Source organism: Taudactylus pleione, unplaced genomic scaffold (assembly GCF_031769625.1).
Source record: "Taudactylus pleione unplaced genomic scaffold, aTauple2 ptg000041l, whole genome shotgun sequence".
NCBI classification, from domain to species: domain Eukaryota; kingdom Metazoa; phylum Chordata; class Amphibia; order Anura; family Myobatrachidae; genus Taudactylus; species Taudactylus pleione.
Genome location: NW_028284443.1, coordinates 18,931,109 through 18,945,245, shown reverse-complemented (window position 1 = coordinate 18,945,245; position 14,137 = coordinate 18,931,109).

The following is a 14,137-nucleotide window of genomic DNA, read 5'->3' as shown; positions in this document are numbered from 1 at the left end:
AGTCTTTTACATTTCCCATCATTTACCTAGTTTTTTACAATTCCTTCATTTTTATTTAGCACCAACACAAGTGCCACTTTTTATATTATTATCTTAATACTTTTGTAAGTGGAGCTGCTATTTAATAACAAACCATTAGTGCGGTGTAATTTCCAACTTTCAAAATGATCTGGATGTCAGCGATACTTTTGTAGTCAACACACCCTGGGTGAAACCAGTTTTTATGCCAACTGCATTGTGCATAAAGTTCTTCAGGGCTGTTTTTGTTTGTTTACATAATCAATACAGTCAGTCACCCTCTACTCCTGCATCCATAGGTAATGCTGGGTACAGTACACACTAGCTATGCCATGCGATATGTCTGTGAAAGTTGTTATTCACAGACATATAGGGGTTACACACCCACCAATGCACTTGCGAAATATCATCCGTTTTATTAAATGGCCGATATATCACCCAGTGTGTACTCAACTTAAGGAGGATTCATTACTATCTTTTGAATAACCGCTTTGATCAATATTCTGTGCTTGGGGAATTTCCTCATAATGAGAAATGTAGGCAGTTTTCAACCAACGTTTTCCAAATATGATAAAGCCACTTTCTTGTTGTGATATTATTTGCAGATACCAAGCATGCAATTGCCCCTCATACTACGATAACTTTCCTGATTCAAGTTCAATTTAGAAAAAGCTCAACTGCCTTTTGTTTCTGTTGCTTTTTGACCAGGGTACAACCTCCAAGACACTGTGCAGTTTGTAAATACTATGTGCAAAAGAATGGACATTTAAAGCATCTGAAATCACATGCATGTGCAAGAATAAATTCCCCCAAAGATCAAGATAAACGGCATGGTACAGGCTGTAGAAAAACCTTAGATTTAATAATGTAACCTGCGTGAATATTAAGGAAGATGATAAAAGCACTCTTTTCTGTAATAAATTGTTTATTGGCATGATAAAAATAGGATTTTTGTACTTACCGGTAAATCCTTTTCTCTGATTCCACAGTGGACACTGGAGGTGCTTTCGCTGGGGTATAGAGGCGTAGATAGCTGGAGCTGGCACTTTAAATAATTTAGAAGTGTGAAGCTCCTCCCCCTCTATTCCCCACCAGCCCTCAGTTTAGAAAATGAAGACCAAGAGGAGATGGAGAACAACCGGAGTGAAAGGAATAGGCTATCACACAACAACAAAACCATCCAACATATGGAACAAACTGAACAGGCAGGCGAAGAGCGCTGAGGTGGGCGTCCAGTGTCCCCTGTGCAATCAGAGAAAAAAATTTACCGGTTAGTACCAAAATCCTATTTTCTCTTGCATCCACTAGGGGACACTGGAGGTGCTTACGCTGGGGACGTCCCAAAGTTGTCCCCACGGGAGGGAGCGCTATGAGGAACCTGCAGTACAAGGCGGCAAAACATGAAGCTGAAGCCGCAAATGTATCAATTCTATAAAACGTCACAAAAGTGAGCACCGAAGACCAAGTGTGCGCACGGCACAATAGTAAAGAAGAGGCACCCCTACATGCCGCCCACGATGTACCCACAGAACGTGTGGAATGAGCTGACACGGACATAGGAGGCTGACAATCATTGCTGACATGAGCTTGACAGATTGTCAGTCTAAGCCAACATGCCAACCCTGTTTGGACGCTGGCCAACCCTTCGGAACAGCCTTATAAAAGGACAAAAAAAAAAACAACAACTCAGACTCGCGTAAGGACACCATTCTAGCAACATAGAGGCGGAGAGTCATAACCACATCCAGGGTAGAAGAAATACCGGAGTCCCCTACCAAAGAAGGTACCACAATAGGCTGATTTATGTAGAAAACAGACACAACCATAGGAAGGAAAGTAGCTTGCGTCCTGAGCCCCACCCTATCATCATGAAACACAAGGCTTATAAAACAGAGCCCCCAATTCAAACCCCTACGAGCCGTAGCCAAAGCCCGGAGGAGGACAGTCTTCCAAGACAAATACTTAATATCAACCTCTTGGGAGGTTCATGGAAGACTGAAGAAATAAAAGTACCAAGTATAAGACTTAAGGAGCCATAGGTGGTACAAAGGGTGGCTGCACCCGCAACACCCCCTGAAGAAAATCTGCGTCGCAGGTAGGAGGGCCAACCTGCGTTGAAATAAAATAGAAAGAGCAGAAATCTGCACTTTTAATGATCCTAGGCGAAGACTAGAATCTAATCCCGTTCGGAGAGAAGTAAAAACGGGATAACAAAATACCCTTGACGGAAGGCCCCGACTGTAACACCATATGATAGAAGAGCGCCAGATGCAATGATAATGCGCATCCGAAACCAGTTTCCTGGAGCGAAGCATGGTGGGAATAACCGAGTCTAGGATGCCCTTCCATCTAAGATATCGGATTCAAGAACCACCCCATTCCATGCAGTTGTGCTAAGTTGGGGTGAACTAAAGGACCCTGCTGCAGAAGGTCCGGATGAAGAGGAAGTAACCCGGATCGACTGCCAAGAAGGACCGAAGAACCAACTCCTCCAAGGCCAGTTTGGTGCCACGAGAATGACTAAGGCCGACTAGTGTTTTATTTGATTTAGTAGACAAGGAATTAGTAGTATCGGAGGAAACAGGTAAACCATGTCGTCAGTCCATGGAACTGTTAGGGCGTCGACAGCCTCTGCCTGCGGATCCAGAGTTCTTGACACGTATCCTGGTCACTTATGTTTAATTGAGATGCCATGAGGTCCGCCTGAGGACGACTCCAGTGCGTGAAACACGTGTGGGTGAAGCTTCCATTCCCCAGGATGGATATCCTGGTGATTTAGGTAATCTGCTTCCCAGTTGTCCACTCCCAGGATGAATACTGCCGACAGGATTACTGACTGACTCTCTGCCCACTACAAAATCTGAGATACTTCTCACATGGCCACACGATTTCGAGTGCCAGCCCGGCGGTTAATGTAAGTGGCAGCCGTCGCGTTGTCTTACAGAACTCGTACCAGACGAGACCTTAGAAACTGCGCTGCTTCTAGCCGAGCATGGGAAACTGCTCCGAGTTCAAACACATTTATGGGCCACCGTCTTTTCTGTAGGGACCACCGATGAGAGTGATAGTCGAGGACCATAGTTCACCATCCTCGGAGGCTGGCATCTGTCATATCCACCAGAGGAGTGCCACCCTGGTTGCTGGGGCCAAATGGATCAGTTGATTTAGATGCAGGTGAGACCCTGATCCCTGTGTTAGCAGGGCCAGCTGGAACACTCGGGAGTGGAATCGTCCGAATTGTAGTGCCTTGAAAGCAGCTACCATCTTCCCCAAGAGACGAAGACCAAGAAGCAAGGACACCCTCCTTGATCTGAGGGCTAGCTGAAAGAGCAGCCGGATGCCAAGTCTTCCAAAAGGAAAAACCTCTGTAATACCGTATCTAGGATCATCCCCAGAACTGGAGTCTTTGGGACGGACTCAGATTGGGTTTCTTGAAATTGATTATGTCAGTGAGGCATGGTCCAAGAGAAGTGGTCCGATGGAGCCTTGATTAACTGATCGTCATGACAGACATAATTTTAGTGAAAACACGGGAAGCCGAGGATAACCCGAACGGCAACGCTCAAAACTGATCGTGAGTTTGCAAAATCGCAAAATGCAGTAAAGCCTGATGCGGTTCCCAATTTGGGACATGGTGATGCACATCCTTTATATACAGAGAAATGAGGAACTCAGCCGGTTCGATGATAGACTGAAGTGACTCCATAGTGAAACGATACAGCTTCAGATACTGTTTGAAGACTTTAGGTTTAACAGGGGCCTTGTCCGTGGACACCGGCAGACTCGTAGAGAAGAACCGATGTAGAGTGGAAACCTCGAAATCTATTCGGAACCGCACGGAAAGTAGCTTGCGAATCCACGGATCTAAAGAGGTCTGGTTCCAAGCTTGTTGAAAAGTCTGTAAGCAAGGTCCCATCGCAGGAGATCCCAGTTGGGATGGGAGACAGTCAGCCACCTGTTGGTCGACTCGTCTTTGATCCTGTCGACGTGTAACTGTATGTGGGCGACCTCTACCTCTGCCACCCCTAATGTGCAAGGGGGTACCTCTGGCCCTTTAACGAAAGGGATGCATGAAAGGAATGAAATAAGGGACCAGTGTAAGTCCTCCTGGGTGACAGAGCATTCTAAGGAAGGAAAGAAGACTTACCCACAGTGGCTTGGGATATCCATTTTTCCAGTTCTGGACTAAAAAGCATATCACCTGTGAACCGTAGACCCTCAACATTTGGAGTCTGCATCTGCCTGCCAAGAGAGCAAGCAGAGAACTATGCGGGCAGAAACAGCAGAAGCGGACATACGAGCACTGATCTGACTGATATCATGTAAACTGCAGACTCACGGAGAGTTCTGCTAGTAATCGTAACTCTGCTCTGGAAGTATCCAAGCCCATAATCAACTGGTCCACCCAGCAATTACAGCATTGTTAACCCAGGCGCTAACAAGCGTAGGCCTAAATTGGGCTCCAGCTGCTGTAAATGGATCACGGTGTTTATTCCAACTCGCGAGCAGAAGAGTTGGAGAGCCACAGTAGTATTATATGATCAGTAGGCAGCAGAAAAATAGCCACACACACAACTATGTCAAAACGCTGCAAACCTTTACTGACTGATGCAGGAAGTGCTGCGACTTGTCCAGCAATCAGCCTATAGGCAGCCACAAGACTATAACCAATCACATCGCTGGTTACGTGAGTGACCCGGCAAAGGAATCGTTGTTTCCTTAAAAAATAAAAAAAAACGAAAGAAACAAATGCATCTACTGGAGGAGGTGTTTTCCAGTGTTCCATCATGGATAATGGAAATGGATAGCCAGAAGGGAAACAATGTGGATTTGGAACCGCTTATCCAGTTGTTTCCAGGCCACAGAGAGCTTGTCTAGAAGCGGTTGTGTGAGCTGCAGGAACTACTTCCTCAGGTAGATTAAGGATCTGCCCGACAGCTAGAATTTTAAGGCTCCACCCCGAGTGACAGATTCTAAATCCGGCAGCGCGGAGCTGCGAGGGGTTCCTCATATGACTGGAGGACAGTCGGCAGAGGATGCTCAGTGCAGGCTTATGATAGGCAGTGGAGGACAATGAAGAAGCGGAACACATAATCTGTACCAGTCCAGATATTTGGTTAACCCTCCTATTAGCCGTCAATTCTGACGTTACAGCCGTCATAACTCCTGCCATGTCAGCAGCCCATGGAGGAGTAGGCGATACAGTAATAGCCACAGAGGTTTATAATGGTATATACAGTGGGAGGAAACCGGAACACCCGGAGGGAACCCACGCAAGCACAGTGAGAACATACAAGCTCCACACCTAAGGGCCGTAGTGGGACCGACGACCTGAGCGCTATGAGGCAGCAATGCTAACCATTACACCATCTGTGCTGCCCCTTGTGTTACTAAACAAGCATCACATAGCGTGGTGTCAACAGCAATTTGCTTAGTTTGTTGTTACATTTAGAACAACCAAACATTTTCTGATAATTGGTATACACACACAGCCACTCAAACAGAGGGGGTCATTCAGACAGGCTCGCGAGCGCAGGATGCTTGCAAGCGGGTCGATGGTGCCCTACTTCGCATGCGCACGACGGAGGGAGCTCCGTCGTGCGCATGCACGAGACCCGGCTAGCGACGGGGTAGCCGTCGCTCCGGGTCTCGCACCAAAGGGGGCGTGCTGTCGATGTTGATTGACAGCACGCCCCCTTTGGGGGGCATGCCTGCCAGACGGAGGCTTTCCCATGGGAACGCCTACCGTCTGAAGCCGGTCCCACTGATATCAGTAGTGATGTCAGTGGGAGTGATTTTGGCTCCGAGCCAAAATCACTCCAGGGCTTGCGGCAGCGAGACCCTACCGCAGGGTCTCCGTCGCAAGCCCGATGGTCGCGATGGTCTTGACCATCGCGACCATCGTCATGGACGCTCGCTATAGCTGTGGGTGGTCACCCACAGCTATGCGAGCATCCAAGAGGCCGCTCCATTTTCATGTAGGAAGGCCCTGATTCAGAGCGAGCGCTCTGGTCAGAGCGTCAGGCCCAGAATCAGTACAGAAACAGAAGGCTAGTGGGAAACAGAGGAGGTTCACACCACTCCCTCCCAATAATTCAGATTCCCTGGACCTTGTACACCCCAGTGTTATCTTCACAGACCCTTTTGGAAAGGATCCTGTAGAAGGGGTGTGTGCCAGGAGATCATCCTTCTGCCCACACTGTGTGGCTTCTGCACTCTCCTGTAATGTGGAGAGATGCAGGTAGTGTGTTAGAAACGGCAGCCACGCTGTTGTAACAGCCGCTTGCCGCGTATAGAGAGAGAGCCCGCTCATTAGACTCCGCCCCATTCCTCCTCCTGAGGCATGCAGTATGGCTGCTTAACGCTGGCCATATATGAACTTCCCCCTCTGACTGCCCCGCTACTTGCCGCTCTACTAGCGGGGAGAGGGGAGCCTGTGTATCACTGGCTGCAGCACCTGTCAGCCCCTCTACAGCCCGCATGTTCTAAACTAGCGGGGTGAGGGGAGACTTAGTAGATAGAAAGCAGCGCTGTAGCGCTGCTCTAAACCAGCGTCGGGAAGCGGGGCGGGAGACAGGGGATGCGCAGCTGAGTGTACTCACTGCGCTCCCTTAGAGGTCTCTTCTCTCGTTCAGCTCAGCACTTCTTCTTGTGACCTTGTCCCTGTGTAGAAATGTGCTGTGGCGATAAGGAGCTGTCAGTTGCTTTTAGGATAAGCACTGTGCACTCCTTCCTGCTCTACTAAGAACAGGGCACCAGGTACCCGGACCCCACCTTTAGAGAGGTGGCGAAGGGTACCTAATATAGTGTAAAAGATGTAGTAAAAAAAACTAACCTAAATTAAAATAAAAATGAAATGTAATGCTGGAGCACAGCAGATTGTGACCAGCTCCATGAGGCACATTTTCTAAACTGAGGGCAGGTGGGGAATAGAGGGGGAGGAGCTTCACACTTCCAAATTATTTAAAGTGCCAGCTCCAGCTATCCACGCCTCTATACCCCAGCGTAAGCACCTCCAGTGTCCCCTAGTGGATGAAAGAGATATATAAATAACAAAAGGGTGATAGACCAGGCAAACTGCAAGTAGGTCATATGACTCTGGATACACACTTTGACAAAAAATCGGTCAGCAGACCGCTTCGCCGTCAAAGTGGCTAATTGGTAAGCTACACACACTTACAAATTGGCGGCTCGATGTGTCTGGGCTGACACCACAACTGGGCAAGCATTTAAATTGAGATGGACGGGCAAATTTAAATCTCAATGGTTACTAGGGATGAGATCTTGTGCGGCCACACCCAGTGGCCGGGTGAGGGGGGGCGCCGTCCAGTGGTGCCACTCAAGGCCAGGAGGTACAGCCACTAGCGCTTGCAGGTGGCAGGCTGGTGCAATGAATTCAGTTTTGGGTTTTTTTTTAGATAAGGCACAAGTGACATCATGACATCATGCGCACTGCATTGCTGGCTCTGCCAGACTGAGGAAACAGCCACAGCTAAAAGATACAAAAGATGGAAAGTATCTGTGGGCTGCAGGGGATGAAGCTGACGAGTCAGAAGGGGGGATGGCTGAAGAGACTGAACAGGGGGAATGGCTGGGGAGACAGAACAGGGGGGGATGGCTGGGGAGACAGAACGGGGGGAATGGCTGGGGAGACAGAACGGGGGGAATGGCTGGGGAGACAGAACGGGGGGATGGCTGGGGAGACTGTCCAATGAAATAGAACATGGGGGCTGGCTGTGGAGATGTTATAAGTACAGAGTATAATTATTCAGAAAATATGGGGAGAGGGGGGCACCAGTCCATTACTTTGCCAGAGGCACTTAGACCCCTAGATCAGAGGTTCTCAAACTCGGTCCTCAGGACCCCACACTGTTCACATTTTCCAGGTCACCTAGCAGGTGAACAGGTGTATTTATTACTCACTGACATATTTTAAAAGATCCACAGGTGGAGCTAAATAGTTCACTTGTGATTCTGTGAGACCTGGAAAACATGCACTGCTTGAGGTCCTGAGGACCGAGTGAGAACCTGTGCCCTAGACACACCCCTGTATATATACATACACATTTACACACACACAATGTGTATATATATATTGTGATATGATCGGGGAAGGGGGTCCCTCTCCTGGGGTAGATGGACTCCTCCTTACACACAGCAGCCAGGAAATAGCACTTCAGTCGTGGATTTTTGTGCAAGCTGGTCGCACCAGTTTTTATTGTGCAACATCAATAATCAAACTAAACAAACATAAAATAAATCCTAGCCCATCTGGGCTCTTGCTAGACAGTAAATTCCCTCACTAACCAAACACTAAAATAAGTTCACATCCACAGTACCTTCTGGTTTGTAGCAAACAGTCTCAGAGCAAGCTAACCTGCGGGCCTGCTCTCCCAGGTTATGACACTCAGCCATGAGTAAACCTAGCTTATCACAGCCATTTCCGGGTGCAAGCCCTAATGACCTGCTACTCGGCTGAAAGGCCCAACACCCGTAGTGGCCTGTGGATGGAGCCCTCCCTTTTCCTCACATCCACACACCCAGGACCCATTCTGGCTTTTCACAAAAGCCGACATTTCTATTCTGCTTTGTCCAACAGACTTCTCCTAGGGGTTTTAAAACACGTAGGACAGGAATCTGGGACAGATATAGAAGCCATTCCACATTTCTCCAGTGCTTCTATCACAATATATATATATATATATATATATACACACACACACTGTATATATGTGACACATACAGCACACATACGCACGCACGGCCTACAGTACATACACACAGCATACATGCACATACTGTGGAATAAACACACAGCATACTTACAAACACACACACAGAGTATACATACACATAACATACTTGCACACACACGTGTGGGCTCTGCTGCCAGCTGAGGAACTCATCCAAGGTGCCGGGCTGCTGGACGGCCGTAATCTCTCCTTTCCCATGCTCCCTTTGTTAATTGCTGTGCGCTGCCCGGTCCTTGCCTGGTTGAGCTGTCAGCGCTTCCACGTCAGGTGGTATGAAAGTGCTGACAGCTAAACAGGCAGTGGCCGCCAGGCAGCTCTGATCATGGTGGGTAGTCAGTCCATGGCTGGTGCAGAGACAGAGAAAAGGCTGTTTCCATCTCTGAAAAAAAATTTGGTCCGTCAGGGGGGTTTCTGAGTACTCAGAAACCCCCCTGCATGCGCTAGTGACACCATCAACGCAATGCTAACGGACTCTTCCCCTCCCCAGTCTGCAATTAGGTCTAGATGGGCCACCACCACAACCATTCACTGTACCTTCTCCGTCACAAGAGACAATTTTCCTGGAAGAATCTGAGTTCGAATGGCTCCAGTCCTATATTTTGGTGACCGTGTAACATAATTCCTAGTAGAATGATGTCACCATGGAGATTGCAGAGTCAGTGACTGTGCATCATTCGAACTTGGACAGAGTGGCAGCCCCGGGGATCTATTATCGTGACAGTACAAGAGCACAGATGTGTTCACCAACTGGTGTCCCTAACTGAACTGATCAGTCAGGCCGCAGATTAACTCAGGATTCTGCTGAAAATAACTATGCCAAGAGAGCAATGACACGGTGCTAGGTTAGGGAGGAGAGGTCTCAAGACAGAGTGGAGGGGCTCAAGGAGACAAGGTTCCAGGATAGAGAACAAAGACGTTGGGGCAGAAGATATGTTCCCAGGAGGTCAGAGAGGACAAGGTGCAAGAGCAAAGGTTCCAAAATAGAGAGAGGGGACAAGGTGCCAGGGCAAAGAGCCCTGGCACCCTGTCCCCTCTGCTCTCTCTCCAGGGAACCCTCCTCTCTACCCTGGACCTTGCCCTCTCTCTGTCTCTGCCCTGAGACCCCTCCACTCTAAAACTACACATAACAAAGTTACTTGTATTGTTTTAAAATATGCACCTATTTTTGCTATCATCTTTAATAAAAATGTGACTTTAGCTCTCTGACATTTAAGAAATATTGTTTTGAAAGCTTTGTTGTACCATTGACTGCAAGTTAGGCAGTGAAGTGAAAAAAAAGTAAATAAAAATAAGCACTTTTCCTGATTTTGTCCAATGAATATTTAGTAATTTTATTTCTACATATATTGCACATACTATAAAACAGTTACTGTACTTTTTGGCAGAGGAGGTGTCTGAATATTTCTAGTAAAGTGCAAGTCAGCAATCAATGATTTTCTTGCACAGGTGTAATATTTAAATAGCAGTTCTAGAATTACACAGCAATGTCATCTCAAAATAGGTGCAAGTATCCCACTTTCTCATTTGTGTATGCAATGTATTTATAGACTTAGGCTGACTTTATTTTTACCAATTAATTTTACCATACTACAGCACAATTAGATCTGTTTTCTGTGTAAGGCCTGTTCCCACAAAGCAGTTTACCCACAGTTGTGGTTACATGGGCAGACCTCAGGTGGCCATGGTGTTAGTTTTCCCTATGACCAATGTATTCAAACCATTGCCGCTTGTACAGGGTTAAAGAGAAATGCAAAAACATGTGGCATGTTGAACTTTTGGTGCACTTCTTTTTGATTCATGATCAAGATAATAATAGCGGAGGAATAGAGATTATAAAGGATAGCATATAATTTGTTGTTCTGTAATTATTTTCTGGTAAGATTTGAAAACTCTGGATCTATAAAGAGGTATTACAACATTCTGTAAGTACATTGCACCGTATTAATTTGCTCTAAGATGCCCATACACGGTGCGATATAGCAGCAGGTCCGAAGGATGGGTGCGATATCGCTGCTGTATCGTACCATGTATGGGCATTATATCGGCAAGTGCGCACTCCCGTGGGGTCGTACAACGCACTTCCAGATCTTACTGCAGGTTCACTTGATTTGGTGATGCGATGTACGATCCCATGCAGCGCTATGCGGGTGGGGGAGGGGGGTGCCGGCATATTGGGCGGTCAGCCACCCGATCGCACCATGTGTGGGAACCGCCCGATGTGTTGGCCGTCGGATCCCCGTCAAGGCACAAGGTGCATATCGCACCGTGTATAGGCGGCTTTAGTCTAGATACAATTCTGGAACATGGCTGGAGAGAGGGGGCATATTTAAAGCCTTCTGTTTTGAGAGCTAGACTCAACATGTGCTTTGCTAGTTTGCATTTAGGGCCTAATTCAGAGTTGTAAGCTACGATCCCGTACGCAGCTGCTGTGTGAAAATATGCAAATGTTGGAGATGCTGAGGATAGTATTGAGATGCCCACCTAAGGATTTGTAAATCCAAGCATCTGCGTACAAAGACGCATCATCGGTCACAGATCATTAGAACATCGCAGTTCTGAGTAAGACTATGGCTACTTAGAACGGCCACAGGAACTGAGATGCCAGAGTCGCTTTCACTGCGTATAAGATCCCAGACGTAAGCTGTGACACACCTCAAATGCTCGCAATATGCCTGCGTACTTTGCTGCACAGCTTCTGCGTACAAAGACACAGCGCTGCGCAATGCAGTCCATCTTGGAATCAGGCCCATTGATAGCAGAGATACGATGGTTCTATGTCATCAATGTTAGGGAGTATGGTGATTTTTTTTTCCCCCTGTTGCAGGGGAAAGCAGCAGAGCTCCACTCCCCAAATCACTGTTTAGCCACCACCCCCTCTTCCCTGAATGGTCTGCAGTCATCATGGGGAATGGTGCAATAATAAACCACATAGGAAAACAAAAGATTAATATTAGAGAGTCAAAAGCAGCTGCTGATAGCCAAAAGAGAATATTTAAAACTATCACAATACACAAGTGAGATAAGGAGTGGGGATTGAGCTTCAAAGCTAAAACTGTCTGAGAAAGGGACAGTGTGTTGAAATTAAGATCATCTTCACTCAAAGAGGAGTTTGATGCATTAGGTAGTGTCCCCCTCAGGTAGGAGCTGGTTGGTCCTTTACCCCCTCCTCCCATCTTTACACTCACTGTAAACTGCAATCTTCTAAGCTCTGAAGGTCCTGCAGACGTGGGACTGCTGTGTAAGATTCATAAGCTGCTGTGGCAATAGGAGCAATATGCTGCAGAGGAACCAGGGATATTTTTCTGTTAAGCCCAGGCGAAACATGCATTTGGAGGATAGAAAATGTGTTTTACCTGCTTGAGTCATTTCAGTGCTTTTCATGCAGCTAAAGACATGTGACTAATCAAACTGAGCAGCTGTGAGGAACAGAAGGCAAGGTGGTAGTGTTGTTTGCCTGTCAGAAGACTGTCTGGGGCATTTATTTGTGTTACTGATGCGGGAAAAACTGTCCGGAGGCTAGAGAGAAGGTCTCAGTTAGTGATAGGGCCATTTGGGGAGTCGCTGTATGAAGCGGAGAACCTTTGTCAATGGTTTGTGTGAGCATGAAAGGTTTAATGCTTAAGGGGTCTTTTTACTAAGCAGTGTTAGGAGACAGAGTGAAAAGTGATAAGAAAGTGATAAGGTACCAGCCAATCAGCTCCCAACTGTCACTTTTCAAACACAGCCTGTGAGATGACAGTTGGGAGCTGATTGGCTGGCACCTTATCACTTTCTTATCACTTTTCACTCTGTCTCCTAACACTGCTTAGTAAATAGACTCCTTACTAAGCTACGGTCATCCTGACAAGATAAACTTCAGTGCACAAGCCCAGAGTCAGCTTGTACTTCAACTACACAGCTTCATTGTCACACTGCCAATAAGAATGGAGCACTTGAAATTTTGCCATTGACGAATAAAGTGAAATACGAATAGAGGTAAATAGGATGCAGTGCCTGATTCAGAGGTGGACGCTAATCCCTGCACGACTGCGATTTTTTACACAGTGCAATATCGCATTTGTGTTAATGCTTCAGCTAATGGCTTTCATACAGAGACACCCACTAACTGCGTCTCTAATCTTCCACACCATCGGTCGCACGTCCATCGCACATTAGACTAACTCTACGGTTGCTTAGAATGTCCATCTGAACAATGCTGTCAAAATCACTGCAAGTGCGAAAAAAGCTGCAGCCGCTGACCAAGACACACCTGTATCTGAATAGCCACCCCCAGAAACACCCATTCCAATACCACTTCTCTGCATTCAAATTCTCACCCCCACAAGTGATCAGTAAGCATGTACCATGTGACTCCAACGCATGCGTAGTGCAAAAAAGATATCATACAACCATGCAAACATTGGCACTGCGCCCACCTCTGAATCAGGCCCATAATCTCCTACCAGACTTCTAAATAGGATAAGGCTGCCTAATGGGGTGACAATCCATTTCAACAACGTGGCATAATATATACTGGGGACACCAAAACATAATGTGAACTGAGGGAATTGTGTGACACGATGTGACTTGGCAGCACTACAATGTGGCATATTGTGAACTGGGGGAAATACAATGTGGCATAATATGAACTAGGGCACTACTATGGGGCATAACATTAACTAGGGCACTACTATGGGGCATACAATCAACTAGGGCACTACTATAACTCTCCACTCTTCGGGGGTCTCGCCAGACGTCCCACCCACGGGCCCCAGTGTCCAGCGCAGTGGGAGCGCTTTCACCAAATAGAAGCTGATGACTAGTGGCGTCACTATGGTGTTGCGGGCTGCACCAGGTTACACAATCCGCGGTCACATTCCCAAAATGTTACACATCAGGGAGCATGGCCACACCCACAGCACTATGTCACCACTCCGCATCTGCCAAAGGTATCTATTCACAGCATCTGCAAATGTTGGGCACACAACCAGAGTGTTGAAAACACCCCTCCCCAGCCCAGGTCCTCTTTTCGGGTGCGTGTACCTAAGGCGTGCGTAGGGTCCCGATTTCCAATTATGAAATGTTGGAAGGTATGCACTACTATGGGGCATAAAATTAATTAGGGTACGACTATGGGGCATAAAATGCTGCATAGAGAGGTGTAAGGGTGGGTACACACCTAAACGACTGGCAATCGTGCCGATGTTCAGGGCGATTTGTCTTCATCCTGGACATCACAATTGCCGGTACACACTTAAAAGATTTAATGAATACAGAAGGATCATTGTTCTGTCCTTCATTAATATGTAGAGCCTTACATGCGATATTGTGTGATTGGCTGTGCAGCACAGCCAATCACACGACATTGCATGCGACTGCGGGAACGA